Source organism: Pan paniscus, chromosome 5 (genome assembly GCF_029289425.2).
Source record: "Pan paniscus chromosome 5, NHGRI_mPanPan1-v2.0_pri, whole genome shotgun sequence".
In the NCBI taxonomy this organism is placed as follows: domain Eukaryota; kingdom Metazoa; phylum Chordata; class Mammalia; order Primates; family Hominidae; genus Pan; species Pan paniscus.
This window is the reverse complement of record NC_073254.2, coordinates 32,232,279-32,240,584: the sequence shown is the minus strand read 5'-3', so window position 1 is coordinate 32,240,584 and position 8,306 is coordinate 32,232,279.

The window sequence follows — 8,306 nt, the reverse complement described above, 5'->3', positions numbered from 1 at the left end:
GTGCCTGGCGACAATCTGTTTTTCTGATACATACTCACCTTACTTAATAATATATTGTGCACATTTTTCCAAGTTCTTGTAAGGAAGGTATTTCTGGTAATGGAACCAATAAATCAGAGGGTGCATGATACATAAATCCAAATTTGTAATCACTTAAGTACATTGTAAGTTTATTTCTCATGTAAGTGCCCACGACGAGTACAGGTCAGTGAATGGCTCTATTCCATACTGTGATTCAGAGACTGAGGCTCTTTCTAACTTGTTATTCTTGCATAACCAGAGTATACTGTCATCTGCATGATTTAGGCTGGTTGCCATGCCCAGGATCTGGCTAGTAGAAGGGAAAGGGAACATGGAGAAAATATACTGTCTAAAAAGACTAAGTCCTGAAGTGAGATTTACCACATTACTTTATACTCACATTCCTTCAAGGGGGATATAGTCACATGGCCATCCAACTGCAAGAGAGGCTGGGAAATGATAAGAAGGGGAGACTAGATTTTGGTACACAGTTTTGTTATATATTTGTTTAATTTCATATGTGAAAAAAATTTTAACACATTAATCTCATTGTAAAAGAATTGTCTTTGAAGGTATCACAGGCACTTGTCAAATGGGCACACTTCTAGTTAGTGGCAGATCCAGAATGGAAACAGATCTTTTGACACTGATGGCAAAGCTTTTTCTTTCTTTTTTTCTTTTTTTTTTTTTTTTTTGAGACGAAGTCTCACTTTGTTGCTCAGGCTGGAGTGCAGTGGTGTGATCTCAGCTCACTTCAACCTCCCCCTCCCAGGTTCAAGCGAGTCTCCCGCCTCAGCCTCCCCAGTAGCTGGGATTACAGACGTGCACCACCATGCCCAGCTAATTTTTGTATGTTTAGTAGAGACAGGGTTTCACCATGTTGGCCAGGCTGGTCTTGAGCTCCTGACCTCGTGATCTGTCCACCTCGTCCTCCCAAAGTGCTGGGATTACAGGCGTGAGCCACTGCACCCAGCCGGCAAAGCTGTTTCTAATGAATGATACGGACAGGAGGTTGGGAAATACTAAGCAGAAAAGGGCAGTGTCGCGGACAAAGCCCCATCCTCAAACCTGGACCTGCAGCCCAAAGTGAAAACATGCATTCCTGTTTTCCAGCTGGAAATGTTGCCTTTTCCAAAACCTCCCTGGCCCACCCCATCCCCCATCCTGTACCCATAAAAAGCCAGGCTCCACTGGCAGAGAGGCAGAGAAGGAGAGAAGGAACAGCCAGACATTGGAGACAAGAGAAGAAGCAGCTGGACATCAGAGAGAAGCAGCTTGACTTCACAGGGATGGCTTAATGATGAGACCTTGGAGAAGAGTTTGGCCAGGGATGGCCAAACTCCAGGGGAAGACCACCTTCCCACTCCATTCCCTTTCTAGCTCCCCATCCAGCTGAGAGCCACTTCTACCGCTCAATAAAATCCTCCACATTCACCACCCTTCAATTCATTCATGTGACCTTATTCTTCCTGGATGATGGACAAGGACCCGGGTGTGGGTACAAGAGGCTGTCACACTGACCCTCCACTGAGCTGTGTAACACTTAAGCCAACCATGGATGGCAAAGCTAAGAGAGTGCACTCTAACACATGCCCTCTGGGGCCTTGGGGTTGGCAGGCAACCCCTAGATGCTGCCATGGGCTCTCACGGAGTTCTGCTCCTGCTGGTTGCCCAGAAGCACTTGTCCTGGCCCCTGTACCCACTCGCCTGCATGCTCCCACTTCTGTAAGGGGTTGAGAGCTATAGTCTGAGTCCCACGAAGGGGTCAAGGGAATTATCCTGTTTCATTAATGCAAGGCTTACTTTACTTTTTTAAAGTTAATGAAGTATGAGCTTTTTTTTTTTTTTCACTGAAGATAAACACTATTAGAAATATCTCTGTCTGGTGAGAGGTTGAAGCTTTTTTGAGAGAGACTTCTATAAACTATAGAGTATGGGGTTAATTTAATTTGAGAAAATGGTTGTCTAGTCAGTTGGTAGAAGCAGCCTGTAGACCATATTGCTGGCATAATTATTTTAGATGCTAACAAATGAGAGAACATTTTGATAACTCCATGAAAATCTCTCAGATTTTAGTTGTTAACGATGGGACATCATTCCCTGAATTCCACATTCACTAAATAGGCTTCCATTAAAATATTCCTTTTTTATTCTCCAGATACTTGTATATCAGCTTTGAGCATGTAGGGTAAGTGTTGACTACTTATTTGGTGAATTTGTACAGGTAATTTGGATAACTTAGGTTTTCAAATACTATTTTTCAGTAGGCATGTATAGTTGTTTTTTGCTTAACTTTACCAGATAAATACCAAAATCTCTGTTTCAATTTGCCATTGTAGTCAGAGCTAAAGAAACAACTCATAATGGTGGTGGAAATTCCTGATTATTTCAGCCAGCTTTTCTCTTTATCCCAGAACATAAAGAATACAAATAATTTACAACTCCTTTAAAAATCATATTGCTATAAATTTATATCCTATTACTGAAGATAACATGTCATACATAGTTCTTGTAGAATATTTCTCCAGACCTCTATACATCTTTTAGTAATGCTACAAGACAACATCTTCAAATATATGTAAAAGATCATAAATTTTATCATGCTTGATTGCAGAAGGTAATCACTCTCCTGGAACAGAGAGTCTGCATCCTTCTAACTCTGATATGTTCTCTACAGCTTTTAAATTGAAGAGGAATGCCTGCAGCAGGGGCTATCACAATATCAGCTGCATGCACGGTGGGCTGCTGGAGGGCATGTGTCATTAGCATCACCCTGTGAGGGGATGCATACTATTCATTATGTGTGGACACTATTATGCCCCACAGGGACAATAAGCAGGAAAGATCAGTCTTCCCAAACCTCATTCTCCCAAAACAAATCTACAGAACTACTATATTCATGGGAAGACTTCCTATTGTAGGTTTATTGACTTTTGAGTGAAAGAAATGAGGTCACAGAGTTATTATTAAAAATAACAAAAAAGTTTTCAAATGCATACCTCTGATCAGTTGCTTGGATGAATTATTGAACTCAGGAAAGTACTAACTGATTTTCAGTGAGAAAACCTTTGTAATATTGGTGAATGCAATTTAAAACCTGGCATTATAGTTTATTAAGTGGTGCATTTACTTCATCTGAATCTTCAGGTTATTACGAGGGTATCATTCTGTTGATGAAAAAAGTCAAACTGTAAAATATTTGAAGAGATTTATTCTGAGCCAAATATGAGTGACCATGGCCCATGACACAGCCCTTAGGTGGTTCTGAGAACATGTGCCCAACGTGGTTGGGGCACAGCTTGGTTTAACATATTTTAGGGAGACATGAGACAGCAATCAAATACTTTAAAGATATACATTGGTTCTGTGCAGAAAGGTGGGACAATTCGAAGTGGGGAAGTTTGGAGGTCAAGGTCTTAGGTAGATTTTTAAATTTTCTGATCGGCAATTGGCTGAAGGAGTTATTATCAGTAGAAAGGAATGTCTGGGTTACATTAAGAGGTTATGGAGACCAAAATTTAATCGTGCAGATGAAACCTCCAGATAGCAGGCTTCAATAGACTGTAAATGTTTCTTTTTTCTTTCTTTTTTATTTTTATTTTTGAGATGGAGTCTTGCGCTATTGCCAGGCTGGAGTGCAGTGGTGCCATCTCGGCTCACTGCAACCTCTGCCTCCTGGATTCAAGCCATTCTTCTGCCTCAACCTCCCAAGTAGCTGGAACTACAGGTGCGTGCCACCATGCCCGGCTAATTTTTGTATTTTTATTAGAGATGGGGTTTCACCATGTTGGCTGATAGTCTCGATCTCTTGACTTCGTGATCCGCCCGCCTCGGCCTCCCAAAGTGTTGGGATTATGGGCGTGAGCCACCGAGCCAGGCCAACCGTTAATGTTTCTTGTCAGACTTAAGGTCTGTGTTGATGTTAATGCTGGAGGGTCGAAGGGGGAATGTCCAAACCCCACTTCCCATCCTAGCTTGAACCAGTCTTTCAGGTGAAATTTTAGAGTGCCCTGGTGGAGGAGGAAGTCCATTCAGATGGTTGGGGGACCTCAGAATTTTATTTTTGGCTTACATTCTGGCCTTATAATTTTATTTTTGGTTTATAGTTCTTTGACTATTGACAGTCCTTAAAAAACAAGGAAATAAAGTAGACTTAGGACTCAAATATTCAAAGTTGCAGTTTTAGGCAAAAATTATCTTTAAATATAAAATAATACATTGCCGGCTGGGTGCAGTGGCTCACGCCTGTAATCCCAGCACTTTGGGAGGCCGAGGTGGGCAGATCACGAGGTCAGGAGTTTGAGACCAGCCTGGCCAATATGGTGAGACCGCATCTCTAATAAAAATACAAAAATTAGCCAGGCGTGGTGGTGTGCGCCTGTAGCTCCAGCTACTCGGAAGGCTGAGGCAGGATAATTGCTTGAACCTGGGAGGCAGAGGTTGCAGTGAGCCGAGATTGCACCACTGCACTCCAGCCTGGGCAACAGAGTGAGACTCTGTCTCAAAAAATAATAATACATTGTATTGGAGGGAAACTGAAAAAAAATTCTCTAACAGGAAAACATTGCCCTTTGTTAGTTATATACTCTGTGTCAAGTTACTAAGCAAACAGTAGGGGAACAAAAACCATTTGGAGAAATTTGAGCTGGCTTACTCTTCACTTGTAGCACAGATACAAGCTGCATCATGTACAGAAACATTGAAATGGTTAAATATGCAAAAGAAATCTGTGACAGATTATAAAATCAGCTTGTCTTAGTTGAAGCAATTAAAGCCCTTAAAATTGCATCTGTATCTGAAGTGGTGCTGAAAGTGCCAATGGTTTAAAATAATTCTTTTGAAATGAACATTTTTAATGAAATTCACTTTTGGACTATTAAGTTTATGCAATAATTCCTAAGTATTTGGTATAGAAGACAAGGGAAGGCTCCAGATCCATAGATCTGTGAAAGGAAAATATTTTGGGCCCCCAAAATCACGAAGCTAAAGGAAAAAGTCAAGCTGGGAACTGCTCAGGGCAAACCTGCCTCCCATTCTATTCAGTCACCCCTCTGCTCACTGAGATAAATGCATATCTGATTGCCTCCTTTGGAGACGCTAATCAGAAACTCAAAAGAATGCAACCTGCAGTGGCTTACGCCTGTAATCCGAGCACTTTGGGAGGCTGAGGTGGGTGGATCACCTGAGGTCAGGAGTTTGAGACCAGCCTGGCCAACGTGGTGAAACCCTGTCTCTACTAAAAATACAAAAATTGGCCAGGCATGGTGGTAGCCTCTAATCCCAGCTACTCAGGAAGGCTGAGGCACAAGAATCACTTGAATCTGGGAGACGGAGCTTGCAGTGAGCCGAGATGGAGCCACTGCACTCCAGCCTGAGCGACAAGAGCAAGACTCCATCTAAAAAAAAAAAAAGAATGCAACCATTTGTCTCTTATCTACCTATCACCTGGAAGCCCCCTCCCTGCTTTGAGGCTTTGAGTTGTCCCGCCTTTCCAGACTAAACCAGTGTTCATCTTACATATATTGATTGATGTCTCATGTCTCTCTAAAATGTTAAAAACCAAACTGTGGTCTGACCACCTTGGCCACATGTTGTCAGGACCTCCTGAGACTATGTCACAGGCATGCGTCCTCAACCTTGGCAAAATAAACTTTCTAAATGAACTGAGACTTGTCTTGTCTCAGATTTTTGGGGTTCACATTTGGTAACCATGAAGAGATTCTGAGTAGAAGTGCTCCTGATCTTTGACAAATCTATTGGTGCTTGGTACCAGCTTGAGCTATCTTTATGGCTCAAACCAATAGGACAATTTGCTGATGCCTGGAAGTACCCCCTCTAGAGAATCCCTGATCTCCCAAAATTGGATCGAGATCTAAAGTTTATTTTGCTATAAAATTCCTTTTCTTTTCTTTTGAGACGGAGTCTTGCTCTGTTGCCCAGGCTGGATTCCAGTGGCATGATCTCAGCTCACTGCAACCTCCGCCTCCTGGGTTCAAGCAATTCTCCTGCCTCAGCCTCCCAAGTAGCTGGGATTACAGGCGTGCACCACCACACCTGGCTGATTTTTGTATTTTTAGTAGAGATTTTTCACCATGTTGGCTAGGCTGGTCTCAAACTCCTGACTTCAGATGATCCACCCACCTTGGCCTCCCAAAGTGCTGGGATTACAGGTGTGAGCCACTGCACCTGGCCCATACAATTCCTTTTTTTTTTTGGTGTTTTACTTGTTTCCAACACAAAGAAGGCAAGTTTGTCCTGCTTCCGTGATGATGGAAGGCAGTTAACTCCTTTATGGAGTTTGAGCTTGCTTTCAACAGGGAAGATGAGGTTTTTTTCCTGCTTCTAGGGTGGTAGAGAGCAGTCTACAGCCTGAGAACCATCCCTAGGTAAGTAACTGCATTGGGCTTTGTCTCAGTTAAAGTTAAAATTAACAATCAGCTTGTCTTAATTTCTCCTTACCATTAGAGTGCTCAGTAATGATGTAAGTTGTGCAATCATTTGTTTTGCTTACCTGTTTTTTGTTGTTGTTTTGGTCTTTTTCCCATTGGGTTTGATCAACTCTATCCGACTTGATCAAATCTGAAGGAAGTTCCTCTTAATTTTGGGGAACAAGGCCTCTGAAGTGGCTAAATTCCACCACCCCACCACACACACAAAAAAGGTGGTGTGGTTGGGGGAGAAAAATGACTAGCAGAAGGAAAAAAAAAAAAGAGGAAAGATTTTTGATTTTGACTAATAAGGAGCTTTATTTACATACAAGTCCACTTTTTTTTTGCTAGCCAGGCCAAACTAAAAGAGCAGTGGCTGTACTTCTGAAATAGCAGCAATTTGTCCTAGCTGAAATATGGTAATGAGATTTTAAAAAGATTTTTTCTAAAGGAACTCAATGGTTAAAAGTCAGCTTAATTAAAAACTAACATCCAAGATGTGTGTGTGTGTGTGTGTGTGTGTGGGCATATGTGTGTGTTTGTATTTAAAAGGCTTTCATGTTTTTGTTTTTGTTTTTCTCCTAAGACCTTGTCTTTTTTTTGAGCAAAAGTTTTTTCTTCTCAGTTGGCTGAATTCTGGTTTCTTCATTTACTTATGCTGTCTCTCCTTTTTCTTGCACCGTCTGCTGCATGGGGGACCTAAAATAGTTTATAACAGCCTCAGGTTCCTTAAAGAAAATGGAGAAGGCGCCGCCAGAGTCCCTTTGGGGGAGAAACCTGTTTTTCCTTATGGAACCCCAAGAATGTAAACTGATAAGTTCGTCTCAGTTTTTTTGTTTGTTTGTTTGTTTTTTTTGAGATGGAGTCTCACTCTGTCACCCAGGCTGGAGTGCAGTGGCTCACTGCAACCTCTGCCTCCCGGGTTCAAGCGATTCCCCTGCCTCAACCTCATCAGTAGCTGGGACTACCAGCGCGTGCCAGCACGCCCGGCTAATTTTTTGTATTTTAGTAGAGAGGGGTTTCACCACGTTGGTCAAGATGGTCTTGATCTCCTGACCTCGTGATCTGCCCACCTCAGGATCCCAAAATGCTGGGATTACAGGTGTGAGCCACCACGCCCGGCCAAGTTCGTCTCAGTTCTTAAGCTCCTTACTTTTATATTGTGTTACCTGTTTTTTTTGTTGTTGTTTTTTTGGTTTTTTGACTAAAATAGTTATTGCAACAGAGGTTACTCTTGGATTTTAAGAAAGTGTGTGGTTTAGACACTTAGAAATGTCTTTGCTTAAAAAAGTTTTTTTTTTAAGTCACTGTAAAAGCATCACATGGTCTAACCTCAATAATTCTTCCTTTTTGTAGACCCAGGATTCAGTGTGGGCTCTGCCCAGAGCTCAGACATCCACTTAAAAGATAGGTAGTCCCTATCTAAATAAAATTGGTCTCCTTATACAATACTATGATAGATTTCTGCAACTTTATGTTTGATTTGATCAAATAAATGATTAGATTTTTAATCTCCCTCTAGCATCACCAGACTTTTTCTCTCTGTACCTTATGATGTAAATTTTGCCATTTGATTTGCACCTGAGTTGTTTCCTTTAATATGAAATTTTAAGGCTATTTAGCTGACAACTGCCTAGAGTTGTGAAACAGGTTATCAAGAATCTGAAAGTCTAAGATAGGAAAAAAAAAAGGTTTTCATAAATCTGTAAGATGTACTTCTATTGGCATGCCTAATACATCTATGTATTTATGTGTTGTGTACACAATGTTTCACAACTGAAAATATATAAAAGAGCTCTAGTTAATTGGCTTAAGAAAATAAAAGCACTTGAATCAAATAGTTTATCACACAAAAAA